The 22,381-nt window shown below is 33.6% G+C and overlaps 3 non-coding genes and 1 pseudogene across 3 annotated transcripts; 1 reads left to right on the top strand and 3 right to left on the bottom strand.

Moving 5' to 3' along the window:
- Positions 1-3,737: 3,737 nt before the first annotated feature.
- LOC148953005 (U5 spliceosomal RNA) lies at positions 3,738-3,859 on the top strand (annotated as a pseudogene).
- Positions 3,860-7,507: 3,648 nt separating this feature from the next.
- On the bottom strand, positions 7,508-7,671 carry LOC148953004 (U1 spliceosomal RNA). The gene has a single exon (XR_016141729.1). It is a non-coding gene; the product is annotated as a U1 spliceosomal RNA (small nuclear RNA).
- Positions 7,672-14,741: 7,070 nt separating this feature from the next.
- LOC148953003 (U1 spliceosomal RNA) lies at positions 14,742-14,907 on the bottom strand. The gene has a single exon (XR_016141742.1). It is a non-coding gene; the product is annotated as a U1 spliceosomal RNA (small nuclear RNA).
- A 7,068-nt stretch (positions 14,908-21,975) lies between these two features.
- Positions 21,976-22,140, bottom strand: LOC148953002 (U1 spliceosomal RNA). Its single transcript, XR_016141727.1, has one exon. It is a non-coding gene; the product is annotated as a U1 spliceosomal RNA (small nuclear RNA).
- Positions 22,141-22,381: the final 241 nt, after the last annotated feature.

The following is a 22,381-nucleotide window of genomic DNA, read 5'->3' as shown; positions in this document are numbered from 1 at the left end:
ATTTGAAAGCCTCTGACACGTGAGTATATTTAATAGAATTTACATGAGACTTTTGCTCATTGTTCTGAGAATCTGTTGCGTAAACATAGTAAAATCACCAAATATAATAATAAAATCACCCGAATTAAAGAAAAATCACCATATAACAAAAACACCAAACGAAAAAACCACCAAAGTTGGTGATAAGACACCAACGGTGGCAACCCTACGAGGAGATGCAAGAGCTATGAAAACTGTTAGGGTCTACTTAAATGTATAGAAATAAACCACATTAAATCTTTATAGGTTTTTTAACAAGTTTTCAAAGAAATGAGTAATTAAATTTTCAATCAAGTAAATACTTGCAAAAAATCATATTATTAGTACAAATTTTCAATGGGCGTCCATTCATGGGCCTCTACAATGACAAGGAACTAAACATACACCGGCAGAAAATAACAAAAATATTCAGTAATCACTCTCAAAAATATATGACATGTATTTAAGTATTTAAATCTTCCAAAAAGCTTAACAGTAGTGAAAGAATTTTCAGTTTGATATGTTGCCAACGTAATTGACTTGATGAAATGTATGGTGACCAAGGAGATTTCAATTCTTAAGACTAGCCTCTGTGACTTAATCTAAATTATGACTTAACAACTCACCACAGAACCAAGCCGTCTGAGGCAAAAAACAATCACTTCAGGGGTTTCTCACTCTGTTATCAATATGACTGAAAAGTTGAAACTTTAAATTCTGCAAACCCAGGGCCCGTTCTGCTGATTATGCCAATTATTTTCTCGTTAACAAGCAAATGGGGCTTTAGTCATTAATACTACTGCTAATAACTCAATACAGAACCAAGTCGTAGGAGTCCAAAAACAATCACTTCAGCAATTCTATTCGAATCTTGGTTCAATTTAAATTTATTACGTACTATTTTCGAAAAAGATGCATGGGGATTTCAATTTAATTACTCATGAAACCCCAAAATGCTCCTTGTTCCTAAAGTCCAATGCTCCTTAAATAAGCTTCTAATTCTTATAATAACAATAAAAATAACAAATGGGATTAGAAGAATAGTTTCGATCATAGTTTCAGTTATGACTAAAAGAACCGTGAAATAGAGTAAAAGAGCCCCGTCCGACACTTTAAAGTGACGAATAGTGTAAAATATGGCATGAAATGTCCTCACTTTGATATTTTTATTTCTTGGTTTGGTTTAGGAACAAAAAATAAGCTAAACTGTGGATAATTCAGGCGTGGTAAAATAGAATAACCCCCTCCATTTGGAAGAGATAAAAAATAATAGTTGAGGTAAAATCGTGCCCCATTTTTACAATTTTCCGTAATTCCGAGGCTCAGAAAAGAAAAAAAAATTCTCAGGTAAAGAAAGCAGAGTCCCACATGAACATAGATTCAGCAGCCTAGGCTAGGTCTTTTTCAAGGGACTTAACAGTCTCAAGAAACCAGCGGGCTCAGTCTCTAGGGGCTTTCGTCTAAGGAACAAAGGAAAAAAGATTTATCACCGCTTGTCTGATATTTCAGCTTAGACTTGACCCACGACAATTTTTCCGGAAGTAAAACAAATATATAAGAAATTTATACCATTTGAGTCGTCTTTTTCAGAGCTAAAGTTTACCACCAAGGATACCTACTACGGCAGGGGTATTAATAACGCTAATAATCAGATGAAATCCATTTGAGGACAAAAGAGTATTATTGGGGTTACTATTTTCATTGGAAAACAAGAAAAAAGAAAAAGAAAAGATTTTGAAAAATAAAGACAAAGAAAAGTATAATAGTAGTTAAATAAATAAAAAGACTCTTCGTGTACAGTAACAGTATCTTAGTTAACAATTTCAGTCTTTGCCTGGACTTCCGGTTTTAGGTACAAATTATCTTAATTCTTGAGCAGTTGACAGCCTTTGAAAAACATAATGTCTTAACTCAGGGAGCCCAACGGGTCTTTTTGGTGTAAAGCATATCATTATTGACCACCGATTTCTGGTGATTTTTTTGGGGATATTTATGAAATACTGGTGATTTGTGATGATTTTCTTGGTGAAAATCTGGTGATTTTTGGTGATTTTCTTGGTGAAAAACTAGTGATTTTTATTTGGTTGTGGTGGCATCCACTGCTTAAAGTCAATGATATTAAAACCAAAAGTTAAATAAGATACCAATGTGTGTTAATTTTATTAATTCTTTAAAAAAAAATTTTAAAAATAATTTATATTATATTTTTTATAAAATTTTTAATTCGTTATATTAATGTAAGATTTCAAGAGCGATTTTTATTTGTTAATATTTTCTCAGTCCCTTCACGTCCCCCCCCTAACTTAATGCTTGAGTATAATCTAAGGTTAAAAGCGAAAGTGTGTTATTTGTACATTAAATTATGGAAATATGCTAGTTAAAAAATTCCTTAAAGATGAACTTTTGTATACTATTGCCGTGTGTTTTTTGTATAAAATTTCATTTTCTGTGATAGTTCATGTATTATAGGCAGGAGTTTATTCTTTGCAACAATTTTTATTGCTACCAAGGGCTGTGGTTCGTTCTTTACTAGATTGCAGCCACCCCTGCAACCATGATGTTTTTAACCTGTGATTGTGACGTCACCCATCATTTTGTTTGCGAAATCATGATGTGTTTGATAATATCGTTTTTTTTGATAATTTTCGTAGCAAAATGCTAATGAGACAATCCCTGAGACATAACAGATTTGATTTCAAGCCTGTTTACAGTAACGCTTCCAATAAAAAAAAGCACACTAGAGTACCTAGTACCTAGTTCGGAAATGGAACTACTCATAACCAGAGCATCTATTTTCCTAACTAGATACTAGGTACTCCGGTTTACTTTTTTTTGTATTAGAAATCTTACCGCAGAAAGGATTTAAATTTTTTTTTTTTTGAAAAGACTTTTAAACAAATAAAAGGCAAATAACAAAATTTTATTTTATCTAGACATTAAGGAGTATAGTAAAATAATAACTGAAAGTGGTCAAACAGTAACCAGTCCCCTCGCCTGTACTTTTTAGCTGCTTTTCTCCCACAGAGTGAAAGAAAAAAAATTAATAAAAAGTATTTTTAAGAATCAAGGTAGGTTAAAATTGTTTTTATTTTCAATTTTAATTCATACAAACTATTCAATTATTGAAAATATAATGCACAGCTATATTATTTTTTAAATATAGGGCTTTCAATGAAATCAAACATTGCCGAGAAAATGCAAAAAAATTAAACCAGATGACATAGTACATTGTTGGGAAATTCTATACTCTGCTTACAGATTATTGTTTTTAATAAAGGATCACAAATAAAAGTTAAAAAAATACATTTGAATTTTTTTTAAATTCATTGCGTTAAGTTTTAAAAAGTCGGACACAAATATCGGAGTAGGGAGGCACTGTATCCGGTCTTGCCCCCTGTATTCCATAAATTGACGCTCTTGATCAGTACCAGTGGTAGCAACTGGCGGAGTGACAATTTTCATTGCAAATGAGCGTGTTTTCTTCAGTAAATTTGGGGCAAGTCTTTCGAAGCCTTGACTGGAAAATTTTCCGTTTACTATTGAAAATTGAAATAAGATTTAAAATTGCTTGAAATACTTTTTTCTTTTGAGAAAAGTCCAAAAACAAACTGCTAAGTTGACAGAATGTAATTTGAGTGCTGCAACCCTCATTATATTAGCCACAAACTTTGTTACTCGTATTCTCATAAACTCTTTGACAAGCCATTTTCAATTCTTTTTTTGACAATCCTGCTCCTCATATAGAATTAATCTTCCGTCTTTTACTACAGATTACCGTGGGGAGGGGAACTCGATGAGTCTTAACAAACTCTATTAATGCAGGAAGGCAGATTAGCCTATACTCTTGTAGTACGTCTGAAAATCCCAAGATTACTTATCTGACAAGCCCTATTACTTATTTACTTCCCCTTAGCGTTGCACGAGAAGTATTTAACATGAGAGGTCAGTTAGTTTACTACTTGATGAAACGGTCAGATTAGTGGTCAGACAAGTAACCCTGGAAATGAAGGATAATTGGTCATGTATGAAAAAAAATTTAATCTGCGTTAATGAAATTTACCTGATATCATTTACCTGATAAAGACTCACTGTTTTGTTGCTGTTTATTTTGCTTGGGTAATTAAAAAATTACCAAAAGGCAAATAAGCAGTGAAGACTTTAGTGTACCAAATAGGAATATTTTCTGTTTAGTAATTTTTATAGCCAAGCGTTTTTGTTTAATATCGATATATTTTAATACCTATTTTTAGGTTAATTTATGCTTACTATTTGTACTTACATCTTTAGATGAATTTATGCTTGACACTGGTCTCTGGCGTTCATCAGAACAAAGAAAAGCATTTTTCCTACCAAACGATTTTAAAATCTCACACGCCTACGAGTTTTATTCACGGAGCTAATTACAGTTTCTATTTAAAGTGTTCACTCCCAGAAATTGCAGATTTTTAGACTTCAAAGACAAAGAGCAAATTGGTTTAAAAAGAGTTCCTGGACTACGATAGATTTTTTTTTTATTGTGTGCCAAAGCTCCAAAAAGGGATGAATTTCAGAAAAATGTTGCCTTTGTCATCAATTACAGTCCAGGTTTTTAGTACGTATTTTATTCTTACTGCAGAGTGACGGTGATTCTGATGGCGTGATTTTCATGAATATTCATTTACCTTTGGGGGTTCTTTCACGCTTTTTTTCGAAAATCAGGCAAATTTTCTCAGGCTTCTTGCCTTCGATGTGTAAACAAAAAACTTATTACATCTTATGCATTTAGAATGACCATAACAGGTGAATTCTTATGATATTTCCATTTATATCAAAATTTTGTTTTTGGAATTTGATCTCAAAATTCAAAAATTTTAGTGTCAGCTATTGTTGAGCTGCAATCCTCCTTACTTACAATTCGTTACCACAAACTGTTTCATTAAGAACAAATTGTTACAGTACAGTTGAATGAACAATACAGTATAAGAAATACTATTTTCTTCCTGTGTCCCTAGTCTGCACCTTTAACATACTGGAAATGTAAAAATTCAACTCAATCGAGGGGAAAAGAATAGATAATATGGTAAATAGGCTAGGTTAGTAGTTTTAGCCCCAAAAATGAAGATTTAAAAAGTTCGATTTTGCTTACATCTCCTATAAGCCAAACACAAGAGTAAAATGGGTAAATACACGGTAAAATTCTAGGTGGAGGGACTTTTGCTATCTTAGAAATAGTAAGGTTATGGGAATGAAACTTTCAGGAATGCATCTTAACTTCGAAAATACAATCCTAAGAAAAATTAAAATCCAATTCACGTCATTAGCGTTGTGTTCTAAAAGCCTAAGTTTAAACGAAAGCAGACCAATAAAAATTATGGATAAAAATTTCTATGATATTTCTGGAGCCTTAGAAATAGTAAAACAGTTGAAATGGAAGATAGAATGTATCTTCCTGGGGTAGGATTTAGGTCTTGAGATCATTCCTGAAAGTTTCTCTCTCTTAGTGCATCTATTTTCCAAAATGGTATAAAGCCCCTCAGCTAGAACCTTGCCTTATCTAGAGTTTAGCCCATTTCTGCTTATTATAGTAGTTGATGACTAGAAATAAGTATATAGCCCCACCTACTTAAGTGTTAGGATGTGAATATAGGCTTAAATATAAATAATAAACTATATTTTTTTGAGCCTACAGCAAACTTTGTAGATCCAAAGATTCCAAACACCCCTTGACGTAGATCCCGTGATTGCCGTCCATTACATTTTTTTCTCTACTAATATAAGTTGTACGGATTTTGGTCATCTCCCCTGACCGGCTATTTAATATGCAGTAAATTTGCCATCCACTGACAATTGAGTATATTTAATAGCTTTTACATGAGAATTTTGTTCATTCTTTTGAGAATCTGTTAAGTAAACATTGTAAAAACACCTGAAATAAAGGAAAATCACCCTACAACAAAAAAACCAAACGAAACAACCACCAAAGTTGGTGATAATACACCAACGGTGGCAACCCTGTGAGGAGATGCAAGTGCTATGAAAACTGTTCGGGTCGACTTAAATATATAGAAATAAACCACAGTAAATCTTTATCGGTTTTTTAACAAGGTTTCAAAGCAATAAGGAATTCAATGTTCAATCAAGTAAATACGGGCAAAAATCATATGATGAGGAAACATATTCAATGAGCAGCAATGCATGGGCCACTCCAATGACAAGGAACTAAACCTACACCCACAGAAAATAACAAAAATATTCTGTAATCACTCTCAAAAATATATGACATGTATTTAAGTATTTAAATCTTCCAAAAAGCTTAACAATAGTAAAAAAATTTTCAGTTTGATATGTTGCAATATAATTTACCCTATAAAATGTATGGTGACCAAGGAGATTTCACTTTTTAAGACTAGCCTTTGTGACTTAATCTAAATTTAAGTAATTTGATTTGCATACTAGTTCAATTTACAAATCGGTATTTAATAATTGCACAGCATTTTCGAAAACAAAATGCATCATGAATTCAATCAGTTATTAAGATAATTCAATGTCATAAGCGTGAATGGTCATTAGTACAATCATTTGCTATAACATAAGAATAAGAAAAACAAAATATGTTAATTTAAGAGATTTTTTCGAGAAAATTCCAGAGCTAGATTATACAGTATATGCTCAACTCTCACATATGCTTGGAATTTTAGGCACAATTCTTCCGTAATATATCAAGCATGTAAGTTTATCAAGAAAAAATACTTTTATTCAAAAGGGCCCAATGATCAATTGGACATGTCCCATTATTGTCTATTCTGTCGAATGATGGCTTGATCACAAAAGAGCTTACATCTCGAATTGACAAGGCTTCAGCACTTGTTGGGAGGCTTAACAGAATCTGGCGAAAGCCAAACATAAGCCGATTTACCAAAATGCGCATCTACAATGCGTCAGTCAGCACTGTCCTGCTGTATGGAGCGGAGACGTGACTAGCTGCCAAATCTCTCATCAGGGCCGTCGATATCACTCAGACGAAACATCTCCGAATAATTGGACGACTTCACTGGACTGACCTCGTTAGCAACCAGACTCTCCTGTCACATACGGCTCATACTCCTTTCTCAACGCAGCTCGCCCAACGTAGTTTTCGGTGGTACGGTCACCTCCTTCACATGTCACGCGACGCCCCAGCACGGGTCGAATTTGACTTCGACCCCACCCTACCCGGATGGAAACGACCCAGAGGACGCCCACACACTAGGTGGAAAGACAAAGCCGATGAATTCCTCACCCAAGCCCACATCCCGGTGGAAGAAGCTGCGATCCTGGCAAGCGATAGGTCAGCGTGGAGGCGCCTAGTCTCATCGTTCTCTACGCTGAACCCACGGCAGGAGCCTTAAGTGAAGTAAGCAAGTCATTGTTGTCTTAACAACATGAAATTGTATATAATACTTTTTTCTTTCAAATAATCCAGATACAACATATTAAAGGGCCAACAAAATAAAACTTCTCTGTGTGTGGACAGGAATCCACACAATCAATGTCCCCCGATACCAAAAATTAACCTGTTGAATTACTCCAATTTGGGGTAATCACAGGGGCGATCTACTCTAAAGTGCACAGAAAAGGACTCACCCTGTGAGCGCCTAATTCATGATCAAGGCAGATTTCTAGCCAGATAAGTATGTTTAGTTAAAATCTAAAAATTTAATAATATTTCGACATAAATCAGGTTGCTTTGAATGCCCCTCAGAAGCTCCGATTTATTTAACAGATGCAGGTTTACAAAACTTTTTCACATCAATGAATCAAGTCTCCAAAATATTTTTGAAAATAGCAATGTCCCATTTGATTTTCATATGTAAACATCTTAATCCTTTGAACGCATGTTAACGTTTTTGAGAAAAGAAAATTAGGGACTTCTCACTCTGCTATGAATACGAATGAAAATTTGAAGCTTTAGATTCTGACAACCTAGGGGCCGTTCTGCTGTTTATACCTATTATTTTCTCGTTGACAAGGAAATGGGGCTTCAGTTATTGCTACTACTCCTAATAACTCAACACAGAAACAAGTCGTCTGAGGCAAAAAACAATCACTTCAGCAATTCTATTTTAATCTTGGTTCAATTTAAATTTATTACGTACTATTTTCGAAAAAGATGCATGGGGATTTCAATTTTATTACTCATGAAATCCCCAAAATGCTCCTTGTTCCTAAAGTCCAATGCTCATTAAATAAACTTTTAATTCTTATAATAACAATAAAAATAACAAATGGGATTAGAAGAATAGTTTCGGTCATAGTTTTAGTTATGACTAAAAGAACTGTGAAATAGAGTAAAAGAACCCCGTCCGACACTTTAAAGTGACTAACAGTGTAAAATATTGCATGAAATGTCCTCACTTTGATATTTTTATTTCCTGGTTTGGTTTCGGAACAAAAACTAAGCTAAAATGTTGATAATTCAGGCGTGGTAAAATAGAATAACACCCTCCAATTGGAATAGATAAAAAATAATAGTTGAGGTAAAATCTTGCCCCATTTTTACAATTTCCGTAATTCCGAGGCTCAGAAAAGAAAAAAAAATTCTCAGGTAAAGAAAGCATAGTCCCACATGAACATAGATTCAGCATCCTAGGCGAGGTCTTTTCCAAGTGACTTAACAGTCTCAATAAACCAGGGGGCTCAGTTTCAAGAGGCTCTCGTCTAAGGAACAAAGGAAAAAAGATTTATCACCACTTGTCTGATATTTCAGCTTAGACTTCACCAACGACAATTTTCCGGAAGTAAAACAAATATATAAGAAATTTATACCATTTGAATCGTCTTTTTCAGAGCTAAAGTTTACCACCAAGGATACCTACTACGGCAGGGGTATTAATAATGCTAATAAGCAGATGAAATCCATTTGAGGACAAAAGAGTATTATTGGGGTTACTCTTTTCATTGGAAACCAATAAAAAAGAAAAAGAAAAGATTTTGAAAAATAAAGACAAAGAAAAGTATAATAGTAGTTAAATAAATAAAAAGACTCTTCGTGTCCAGTAACAGGATCTTAGGTAACAATTTCAGTCTTTGCCTGGAATTCCGGTTTTAGGTACAAATTCTCTTCCTTCTTGAGCAGTTGACGGCCTTTGAAAAACATAATGTCTTAGCTCAGGATGCCCAACGCGTCTTTTTGGTATAAAGCATATAATTATTGACAACCGATTTCTGGTGATTTATTTGGTGAGTTTTGTGTAATACTTGTGATTTCTGATGACTTTCTTGGTGAAAATCTTGTGATTTCTGGTGATTTTCTTGGTGAAAAACTGGTGATTTTTATTTGGTTGTGGTGGCAACCCTGCTTAAAGTCAATGATATTAAAAGCAAAAGTTAAATAAGATACCAATGTGTGATAATTTTTTTAATTCTTTAAAAAATAATTTTTACATTAATTAATAGAATCTGTTTAATAATATTATTGCTGCTGTATATTCAGGAAATATTTAACTCGCTATTTGTATTTTATAAGATTTTCTAAATCCCTTCCATTCCCCCCCCCCTAACTCAATGATTGAATATAATCTAAGGTTACAAGCGAAAGTGTGTTGTTTTTCAATGACATTATCGACATATGCTAGTTAAAAATGTCCTTAAAAATGAACTTTTGGCTACTATGGCCGTGTCTTTTTTGTATAAAATTGCATTTTATGTGATATTTCATTTAGTATAGGCAGGATTTTATTATTTTAAACCATTTTTATTTCTAAAAAGGGCTGTGGTTAGTTCTTTACTAGATTGCAGCCACCACTACAACCATGATTTTTTAACCTGGGATTTTGACGTCACCCATCATTTTGTTTGCGAAATCATGATGTGTTTGATAATATCTTTTTTTTTAATAATTTGCGTTGCAAAATGCTAATGAGACGATCACTGAGACATAAAAAATTTGATTTCAAGCCTGTTTACAGTAACGGTTCCAATAAAAAAAAGCACACTAGAGTACCTAGTGCCTAGTTCGGAAATAGACCTGCACATAACCAGAGCATCTAGTTTCCTAACTAGATCGTATGTCATACGGTTTACTTTTTTTTTGTATTAGAAATATTACATTATACCGGCGTTAAATTTTTTTTTTGAAACGAATTGGAAAAAACTAAAAGGCAAAAAACGAAATTTTATTTTATATATACATTACGGAAAATAATAAAAGAAGAACTGAAAGTGGTCAAACAGTAACCAGTCCCCTCCCATGTTCTTTTTAGCTGCTCTTCTCCCACAGAGGGAAAGAAAAAAAATAAATAAAAAGTATTTTTCAGAATCCAGGGAGGTTAAAATTGTTTGTCTTTTCAATTTTACTTCATACAAACTATTCAATTCTTGAAAATACCATGAACAGATATATTATTTTTTAAATCTAGGGCTTTCAATGCAATCAAATCTTGCCGAGAAAATGCACAAAAAATTAAACCAGAGGACCTAGTACATAGTTGGGAAACTATATACTCTGCTTACAGAATATTGTTTTTAAGAAAGGAGTACAAATAAAAGTTGAAAAAATACATTTGAATTTTTTTTTAAATTCATTGAGTTAAGTTTTATCGATTCTGACACAAATATAGGAGTAGGGAGGCACTGCATCCGGTCTTGCCCCCTAAATTCCATAAATTGACGCTCTTGATCAGTACCAGTGGTAGCAACTGGCGGAGTGACAATTTTCATTGCAAATGAGCGTGTTTTCTTCAATAAATTTGGGACAATTCTGTCGAAGCTTTGACTGGAAAATTTTCAGTTTACTATTGAAATTGAAATAAACTTTAATATTATGGGAAATATTTTTTTCTTTTTAGAAAAGTCTAAAGACAAACTGCTACGTTTACCGAATGTTATTTGAGTTCTGCAACCCAAATTAAATTTGCCACAAACTTCCTTACTCGTAGTATAATAAACACTTTGACAATCAATTTACAATCCTTTTTTTGATATTTCTGATAATCATCTAAAATTAATCTTCCGTCTTTTAATACGTATTACAGAGGGGAGGGGACCTCGATGAGTCTTAAAAAACTCTATTAATGAAGGAAGGCAGATTAGCCTATACTCTTGTAGTACGTTTTAATATTCAAAGATTACTTTTCTTACAAGACCTATTACTTATTTATGTCCCCTTAGCGTTGTACGAAACGTATTTAACATGAGATGTCAGTTAGATTACTATTTGATGAAACGGTCATATTAGTGGTCAGACAAGTAACCCTGGAAATGCAGGATAATTGGTCATGTATGAACAAAAATTTAATCTTCGTTAAAGAAATTTACCTGATATCATTTACCTGATAAAGACTCTCTTTTTTGTTGCTTTTTATTTTTCTTGTGTAATTAAAAAATTAACAAAAGGCAAATAAGCAGTGAAGACTTTAGTTTACCAAATAGTAATATTGTCTTTTTAGTAATTTTTATATCCAAACGTTTTTAATATCTAGAGCTTTTAATAAAATTTTTTATTTTAATTTATGCTTATTATTGGTAATTAAATCTATATAGTAATTTATTATTGTCAATGTTCTCTGTAGTTCATCAGAAAAACTTAAATCATTTTGCCTAAAAAAAGATTTTAAAATCTCACACGCCTACGAGTTTTGTTCAAAGAGCTAATTACAGTTTCTATATAAAGTGTTCACTACAAGAAATTGCAGATTTTTAGACTTCAAAGACAAAGAGGAAATTGGTTTAAAAAGCGTTCCTTGACTACAGTAGATTTTATGATTATTTTGTGACAAATCTCCAAAAAAGGGGTGGATTTCGGAAAAAATGTTGCCTTTGGCATCAATTACAGTCCAAGTTATTGGTACGTATTTTTTGCTTGCTGCAGAGTAACGCTGATTTTGATGGCGTGATTTTCATTAAGATTCATTTACTGTTGGGGGTTCTTTCACGCTTTTTTTCGAAAATCAGGCATATTTTCTCAGGCTTCTTGCCTTCGATGGGTAAACAAAAAACTTATTGAATCTTATGTATTTGGAATCAGCATAACAGGTCAATTCTTCTGATATTTTCATTTATATCAAAATTTTGTTTTTGGAATTTGATCTCAAAATTCAAAAATTTTAGTGTCAGCTATTGTTGAGCTGCAATCCTCCTTACTTACAATTCGTTACCACAAACTGTTTTATTACGAACATATTTTTAGATTACAATTGAATGAGCAATACAGGATATGAAATACTATTTTCTTCCGGGGTCCCTAGTCTGCAACTTGAACATAGTGGAAAGGTAAAAATTCAACTAAGTAGAGGGGAAAAGAATAGAAATTATGGTAAGTAGACTGGGTTAGTGGTTTTATCCCCAACAATGAAGATTTAAAAAGTTTGATTTTGCTTACATCTCCTATAAGCCAAACACAAGTGTAAAATGGGTAAATACACAGTAAAATTCTAGGTGGAGGGACTTTTGCTATCTTAGAAATATTAAGGTTATGGGAATTAAACTTTCAGTAATGCATTTTAACTTCGAAAATACAATCCTAAAAAAAAATAAAATCCAATTCACGTCATTATCGTGGTATTCTAAAAGCCTAAGTTTAAAGGAAAGCAGACCAACAAAGATTATTGAGAAAAAATTCTATGCTATTTCTGAAGCCTTAGAAATAGTAAAACAGTTAAAATGGAAGCTAGAATACATCTTCCTGGGGTAGGATTTAGGTCTTGAAATTATTCCTGAAAGTTTCTCTCTCTTAGTGCATCTATTTTCCAAAATGGTATAAAGCCCCTCAGCTAGAACCTTGCATTATCTAGAGTTTAGCCCATTTCTGCTTATTATAGTAGTTGATGACTAGAAATAAGTATATATCCCCAGCTACTTAAGTGTTAGGATGTGAATATAGGCTTAAATGTAAATAATAAACTATATTTTTTTGTAGCCCGGAGCAAACTTTGTAGATCCAAAGATTCCAAACACCCCTCGACGTAGATCCCGTGATTGTCATCCGTTACATTTATTTCTCTAATAATATAAGTTGAACGGCTTTTGGTCATCTCTCTTGACCGGCTATTTTAATATGCAGTAAATACGACATCATCTGACAATTGAGTATATTTTATAGCTTTTATATGAGAATTTTGTTCATTCTTTTGTGAATATGTTACGTAAACATATTAAAATCACAAAATATAATAATAAAAACACCTGAAATAAAGAAAAATCACCCTACAACAAAAAAACCAAACGAAAAAACCACCAAAGTTGGTGATAATGCACCAACGGTGGCAGCCCTGCGAGGAGATGCAAGAGATATAAAAACTTTTAGAGTCGACTTAAATATATAAAAAGAACCCATAGTAAATCTTTATCGTTTTTTTAACAATTTTTGAAAGAAATGAGTAATTAAATTTTCAATCAAGTAAATACTTGCAAAAAATCATATGATGAGAACAAATATTAAATAGGCAGCAATTCATGGGCAACTCCAATGACATGGTACTAAACCTACATCCGCAGAAAATAACAAAAATATTCAGTAATCAGTCTAAAAAATAAATGACATGTATTTAAGTATTTAAATCTTCCAAAAAGCTTAACAGTAGTAAAGAAATTTTCAGTTTGATATGTTGCAACATAATTTACCCTATAAAATGTATGGTGACCAAGGAGATTTCAATTTTTAAGACTAGCCTTTGTGACTTAATCTAAATTTAAGTAATTTGATTCGAATACTATTTCAATTTACAAATCAGTATTTAATAATTGCACAGCATTTTCGAAAACAAAATGTATCAGGAATTCAATCAGTTATTAAGATAATTTAATGTCATAAGCGTGACTGGTCATTAGTACAATCATTTGCTATAACATAAGAATAAGAAAAACAAAATATGTTAATTTAAGAGATTTTTTCGAGAAAATTCCAGAACTAGATTATACAGTATACGCTCAACTCTCACATATGCTTGGAATTTTAGGCACAATTCTTCCGTAATATATCAAGCATGTAAGTTTATCAAGAAAAAATACTTTTATTCAAAAGGGCCCAATGATCAATTTTACATGTCCCATTATTGTCTATTCTGTCGAATGATGGCTTGATCACAAAAGAGCTTACATCTCGAATTGCTAAGGCTTCAGCACTTGTTGGGAGGCTTAGCAGCATCTGGCGAAAGTCAAACATAAGCCGATTTACCAAAATGCGCATCGACACTGCGTCTGTCAGCACTGTCCTGCTGTATGGAGCGGAGACGTGATCAGCTGCCAAATCTCTCATCAGCGCCGTCGATATCACTCTGACGAAACATCTCCGAATAATTGGACGACTTCACTGTACTGACCTCGTTAGCAACCAGACTCTCCTGTCACATACGGCTCATACTCCTTTCTCAACGCAGCTCGCCCAGAGTAGTTTTCGGTGGTACGGTCACCTCCTTCACATGCCACGCGACGCCCCAGCAAGTGTCACATTTGACTTTGACCCCACCCTACACGGATGGAAACGACCCAGAGGACGCCCACACACTAGGTGGAAAGACAAAGCCGATGAATTCCTCACCCAAGCCCACATCCCGGTGGAGGAAGCTGCGATCCTGGCAAGCGATAGTTCAGCGTGGAGGCGCCTAGTCTCATCGTTCTCTACGCCGAACCCTCGGCAGGAGCCTTAAGTCAAGTAAGTAAGTCATTATTGTCTTAACAACATCAAATTATATAGAATACTTTTTTCTTTCAAATAATCAATATACGACATATTAAAGGGCCCAAACGATAAAACGTTTCTGTGTGTGGACAGGAATCCACAAAATCAATGTCCCCCGATTCCAAAAATTACGCTGTTGAATTACCCCAATTTGGGGTAGTCACAGGGGTGAGCCAATCCAAAGTGCAAAGAAAAGAACTCACCCTGGGAGCGCCTCCTTCAAGATCAAGGCAGCTTTCTAGCCAGGTAAGTATGTTTAGTTAAAATCTAACATTTTAATAATATTTCGAAATAAATCAGGTTGCTTTGAATGCCCCTCAGACGCTCCGATTTATTTAACAGATGCAGGTTTACAAAACTTTTTCACATCAATGAATCAAGTCTCTAGATTATTTTTGAAAATAGCAATGCCCCATTTCTTTTTCATATGTAAACATCTTAATCCTTTGAACGCAAGTTTACCTTTTTGAGAAAAGCAAATTAGGGACTTCTCACTCTGCTATGAATACGACTGAAAATTTGAAGCTTTAGATTCTGACAACCTAGGGGCCGTTCTGCTGTTTATACCTATTATTTTCTCGTTGACAAGGAAAGGGGGCTTCAGTTATTGATACTACTCCTAATATCTCAATACAGAACCAAGTCGTAGGAGGCCAAAACCAACCACTTCAGCAATTCTATTTGAATCTTGGTTCAATTTAAATCTATTACGTACGATTTTCGAAACAAATGCATGGGGATTTCAATTTTATTACTCATGAAACCCCAAAATGCTCCTTGTTCCTAAAGTCCAATCCTCCTTAAATAAGCTTTTAATTCTTATAATAACAATAAAAATAACAAATGGGATTAGAAGAATAGTTTCGATCATAGTTTCAGTTATGACTAAAAGAACTGTGAAATAGAGTAAAAGAGCCCCGTCCGACACTTTAAAGTGGCTAATAGTGTAAAATATGGCATGAAATGTCCTCACTTTGATAGTTTTATTGCCTGGTTTGGTTTCGTAACAAAAACTAAGCTAAACTGTGGATATTTCAGGCGTTGTAAAATAGATTAACCCCCTCCATTTGAAATAGACAAAAAATAATAGTTGAGGTAAAATCTTGCCCCATTTTTCAATTTTCCGTAATTCCGAGGCTCAGAAAAGAAAAAAAAATTCTCAGGTAAAGAAAGCATAGTCCCACATGAACATAGATTCAGCAGCCTAGGCTAGGTCTTTTTCAAGGGACTTAACAGTCTCAAGAAACCAGCGGGCTCAGTCTCAAGGGGCTTTCGTCTAAGGAACAAAGGACAAAAGATTTATCACCGCTTGTCTGATATTTCAGCTTAGGCTTCACCAACGACAATTTTCCGGCAGTAAAACAAATATACATAACAAATGGGATTAGATAAGAAATTTATACCATTTGAATCGTCTTTTTCAGAGCTAAAGTTTACCACCAAGGATACCTACTACGGCAGGGTTATTAATAATGCTAATAATCAGATTAAATCCATTTGAGGACAAAAGAGTATTATTGTGTTTACTCTTTTCATTGTAAACCAATAAAAAAGAAAAAGAAAAGATTTTGAAAAATAAAGACACAGAAAAGTATAATAGTAGTTAAATAAATAAAAAGGCTCTTCGTGTCCAGTAACAGTATCTTAGTTAACAATTTCAGTCTTTGCCTGGACTTCCGGTTTTAGGTACAAATTATCTTACTTCTTGAGCAGTTGACGGCCTTTGAAAAACATAATGTGTTAGCTCAGGGTGCCCGACGTGTCTTTTTGGTGTAAAGCATATCATTATTGACCAACGATTTCTGGTGATTTTTGTGGTGATTTTTGGGAAATACTGGTGATTTCTGATGATTTTCTTGATGAAAATCTCGTGATTTCTGGTGATTTTCTTGGTAAAAAATTAGTGATTTTTATTTGGTTGTGGTGGCATCCACTGCTTAAAGTCAATGATATTAAAACCAAAAGTTAAATAAGATACCAACGTGTTATATTTTTATTAATTTTTTAAAAAATAATTTTAAAATTAAGGAATAGAATATGATTATAAAAATTTTTACTTCTGTATAGTAATTAAAAATGTAAATAGCGAGTTTTATTTTAGAATATTTTCTAAATCCCGTACATTCCCCCCCCTAACTCCATGATGTAATATAATCTCAGTGTAAAATCGAATTTTTGGTGTATTTATATGAAATTATGGACATATTCTATTGAAAAATGTAATTAAAAATGAACTTTTGGATGCTATGGACGGGTCGTTTTTGTAGAAAATTTCATTTTATGTGATATTTCATTTATTATATGCAGGAGTTTATTATTTTCAAACAATTTTCTTTTTAACAATGGCTGTGGTTAGGTATTTACTATATTTCAGCCACCACAACAACCAAGATGTTTTTAACCTGGGATTTTGACGTCACCCATCATTTTGTTTGCGAAATCATGATGTGATTGATAATATCTTTTTTTTTGATAATTTTTGTTGCAAAATGCTAATGAGACAATCCCTGAGACATAAAAGATTTGATTTCAAGCCTGTTTACAGTAACGCTTCCAATACAAAAAAGTACACTAGAGTACCTAGTACCTAGTTCGGAAACAGAACTACTCATAATCAGAGTATCTAGTTTCCGAACTAGGTACTAGGTACTCTGGTGTACTTTTTTTTGTATTAGAACCATTACCGTAAACAGGCTTGAAATTTTTTTTTTGAAACGAATTGGAAACAACTATAAGACAAATAAGGAAATTTTATTTTATCTAGACATTACGGAATATAGTAAAAGAAGAACTGAAAGTGGTCAAACAGTAACCAGTCCCCTCCCATGTTCTTTTTAGCTGCTTTTCACCCACAGATGGAAATAAAAAAAAATAATAAAAAGTATTTTTCAGAATCCAGGGAGGTTAAAATTGTTTTTCTTTTCAATTTTACTTCATACAAACTATTCAATTCTTGAAAATATCATGCACAGCTATATTATTTTTTAAATCTAGTGCTTTCAATTCAATCAAACATTGCCGAGAAAATGCACAAAAAATTAAACCAGAGTACATAGTACCTAGTTGGGAAATTATATACTCTGCTTACATATGATTTTTTTTAAGTAAGGAGCACAAATAAAAGTTAAAAAAATACATTTGAATTTTTTTTAAATTCATTGAGTTACGTTTTAACAAGTCGGACACAAATATAGGAGTAGGGAGGCACTGTATCCGGTCCTGCCCACTGTAGTCCATAAATTGACGCTCTTGATCAGTACCAGTGGTAGCAACTGGCGGAGTGACAATTTTTATTGCAACTGAGCGTGTTTTCTTCGATAAATTTGGGACAATTCTGTCGAAGTCTTGATTGTAAAATTTTCCGTTTACCATTAAAATTTGAAATAAACTTTAATATTACGGGAAATATTTTTTTCTTTTTAGAAAAGTCTAAAGACAAACTGTTACGTTTACCGAATGTTATTTGAGTGCTGCAACCCACTTTAAATTTGCCACAAACTTTGTTACTCGTATTCTAATAAACTCTTTGACAATCCATTTTCAATCCTTTTTTTGATAATCCTGCTCCTCATATACAATTAATCTTCCGTCTTTTACTACGGATTACCGTGGGGAGGGGAACTCGATGAGTCTTAACAAACTCTATTAATGCAGGAAGGCAGATTAGCCTATACTCTTGTAGTACGTCTGAAAATCCCAAGATTACTTATCTGACAAGCCCTATTACTTATTTATGTCCCCTTAGCGTTGTACGAAACGTATTTAACATGAGAGGTCAGTTAGTTTACTACTTGAGGAAACGGTCATATTAGTGGTCAGACAAGTAACCCTGGAAATGCAGGATAATTGGTCATGTATGAACAAAAATTCAATCTTTGTTAAAGAAATTTACCTGATATCATTTACCTGATAAAGACTCACTGTTTTGTTGCTGTTTATTTTGCTTGGGTAATTAAAAAATCAACAAAAATAAAATAGGCAGTGAATACTTAGTGTACCATAAATGAATATTTTCTGTTTAGTAATTTTTATAGCTAAACGTTTTTGTTTAATATTGATATATTTTAATACCTATTTTTAGGTTAATTTATGCTTACTATTGGTACTTACATATTTAGAGTAATTTATGCTTGTCACTGATCTCTGGCGGTCACCAGAAAAAATAAAAGCATTTTTCATACCAAACGATTTTAAAATCTCACACACATACGAATTTTATTCACGGAGCTAATTACAGTTTCCATTTTAAGTGTTCACTCCCAGAGATTACAGATTTTTAGACTCCAAAGACAAAGAGCAAATTGGTTTAAAAACAGGTCCTTGGCCACGGCAGATTTTATTATTATTTTGTGCCAAAGCTCCAAAACAGGGGTGGATTTCGGAAAAATGTTGTCTTTGGCATCAATTACAGTCCAAGTTATTGGTACGTATTTTTTTCTTGCTGCAGAGTGACGCTGAATTCGATGATGTGATTTTCATTAAGATTCATTTACTTTAGGGGGCTCTTTCACGTTTTTCTTCGAAAATCAGGCAAATTTTCTCAGGCTTCTTGGCTTGGATGGGTAAACAAAAAACTTAATGCATCTTATGCATTTAGAATGACCATAACAGATGAATTCTTATGGTATTTCCATTTATATCAAAATTTTGTTTTTGGAATTTGATCTCAAAATTCAAAAATTTTAGTGTCAGCTATTATTGAGCTGCAATCCTCCTTACTTAAAATTCGTTAACACAAAATGTTTCATTACGAACAAATTGTTAGAGTACAAGTGAATGAGCAATACAGGATATGAAATACTATTTTCTTCCGGTGTCCCTAGTCTGCAACTTTAACATAATGGAAAGGTAAAAATTCAACTAAGTAGAGGGGAAAAGAATAGATATTATGGTAAGTAGACTGGGTTAGTGTTTTTATCCCCAACATTGAAGATTTTAAAAGTTTGATTTTGCTTACATCTCCTATGAACCAAACACAAGAGTAAAATGGGTAAATACACGGTAAATTTCTAGATGGAGGGACATTTGCTATCTTAAGAATAGTAAGGTTATGGGAATGAAACTTTCAGGAATGCATTTTAACTTCGAAAATACAATTCTAAAAAAAATAAAATCCAATTCACGTCATTAGCGTTGTGTTCTAAAAGCCTAAGTTTAAGGGAAAGCAGACCAATAAAGATTATGGAGAAAAATTTATATGCTATTTCTGGAGCCTTGGAAATAGTAAAACATTTGAAATGGAAGATAGAATACATCTTCCTGGGGTAGGATTTAGGGCTTGAAATTATTCCTGAAAGTTTCTCTCTCTTAGTGCATCTATTTTCCAAAATAGTCAAAAGCCCCTCAGCTAGAACCATGCCTTATCTAGAGTTTAGCCCATTTCTGCTTATTATAGTAGTTGATGACTAGAAATAAGTATATAGCCCCACCTACTTAAGTGTTAGGATGTGAATATAGGCTTAAATATAAATAATAAACTATATTTTTTTGTAGCCTAGAGCAAAATTTGTAGATCCAAAGATTCCAAACACCCCTCGACGTAGATCCCGTGATTGCCATCCGTTACATTTATTTCTCTAATAATATAAGTTGAACGGATTTTGGTGATCTCCCTTGACCGGCTATTTAATATGCAGTAAATACGCTATCAACTGACAATTGAGTCTATTTAATAGCATTTACATGAGAATTTTGTTCATTGTTTTGAGAAGCTGTTACGTAAACATTGTAAAAACACATGAAATAAAGGAAAATCACCATATAACAAAAACACCAAACGAAAAAACCACCAAAGTTGGTGATAATGCACCAACGGTGGCAGCCCTGTGAGGAGATGCAAGAGCTATGAAAACTGTTCGGGTCGACTTAAATATATAAAAATAAACCATAGTAAATCTTTATCGGTTTTTTAACAAGGTTTCAAAGCAATGAGGAATTCAATGTTCAATCAAGTAAATACGGGCAAAAAATCATATGATGAGGAAACATATTCAATAAGCAGCAATTCATGGGCAACTCCAATGACATGGTACTAAACCTACATCCGCAGAAAATAACAAAAATATTCAGTAATCACTCTCAAAAATATATGACATGTATTTAAGTATTTAAATCTTCCAAAAAGCTTAACAATAGTGAAAAAATTTTCAGTTTGATATTTTGCCAATATAATTTACCCTATAAAATGTATGGTGACCAAGGAGATTTCAATTTTTAAGACTAGCATTTGTGACTTAATCTATATTTAGGTAATTTGATTTTCATACTAGTTCAATTTACAAATCAGTATTTAATAATTGCACAGCATTTTCGAAAACAAAATGTATCAGGAATTCAATCAGTTATTAAGATAATTTAATGTCATAAGCTTGACTGGTCATTAGTACAATCATTTGCTATAACATAAGAATAAGAAAAACAAAATATGTTAATTTAAGAGATTTTTTCGAGAAAATTCCAGAACTGGATTATACAGTATACGCTCAACTTTCACATATGCTTGGAATCGTAGGCACAATTCTTCCGTAATATATCAAGCATGTAAGTTTATCAAGAAAAAATACTTTTATTCAAAAGGGCCCAATGATCAATTTTACATGTCCCATTATTGTCTATTCTGTCGAATGATGGCTTGATCACAAAAGAGCTTACATCTCGAATTGCCAAGGCTTCAGCACTTGTTGGGAGGCTTAGCAGCATCTGGCGAAAGTCAAACATAAGCCGATTTACCAAAATGCGCATCTACAATGCGTCAGTCAGCACCGTCCTGCTGTATGGAGCGGAGACGTGATTAGCTGACAAATCTCTCATCCGGGCCGTCGATGTCACTCAGACGAAACATCTCCGAATAATTGGACGACTTCACTGGACTGACCTCGTTAGCAACCAGACTCTCCTATCACATACGGATCATACTCCTTTCTCAACGCAGCTCGCCCAGCGTAGTTTTCGGTGGTACGGTCACCTCCTTCGCATGCCACGCGACGCCCCAGCACGGGTCGAATTTGACTTCGACCCCACCCTACACGGATGGAAACGACCCAGAGGACGCCCACACACTAGGTGGAAAGACAAAGCCAATGAATTCCTCACCCAAGCCCACATTCCGGTGGAAGGAGCTACGATCCTGGCAAGCGATATGTCAACCTGGAGGCGCCTAGTCTTATTGTTTTCTACTCCGAACCCTCTTCAGGAGCATTAATTCAAGTAAGCAATTCATTGTTGTCTTAACAACATCAAATTATATAGAATACTTTTTTCTTTCAAATAATCAATATACGACATATTACAGGGCCCAAAAGATAAAACGTTTCTGTGTGTGGACAGGGATCCGCACAATCAATGTCCCCCGATTCCAAAAATTACCCTGTTGAATTACCCCAATTTAGGGGAATCACTGGGGCCAGCTAATCTGAAGTGCAAAGAAAAGAACTCACCCTGGGAGCGCCTCCTTCAGGATCAAGGCAGCTTTCTAGCCGGGTAAGTATGTTTAGTTAAAATCTAACATTTTACTAATATCTTTCGACATAATCAGGTTGCTTTGAATGCCCCTCAGAAGCTCCGACTTATTAAACAGATGCAGGTTTACAAAACTTTTTCACATCAATGAATCAAGTCTCTAAATTATTTTTGAAAATATCAATGTCCCATTTGATTTTCATATGTAAACATCTTAATCCTTTGAACGCATGTTAACGTTTTTGAGAAAATCAAATTAGGGGCTTCTCA

This window comes from Artemia sp. Qi Xiang Cuo, chromosome 4, assembly GCF_049724085.1.
Source record: "Artemia sp. Qi Xiang Cuo chromosome 4, ASM4972408v1, whole genome shotgun sequence".
Classification (NCBI taxonomy): Eukaryota; Metazoa; Arthropoda; class Branchiopoda; order Anostraca; family Artemiidae; genus Artemia; species Artemia sp. Qi Xiang Cuo.
This window is presented reverse-complemented; position numbering and strand designations above follow the sequence as displayed.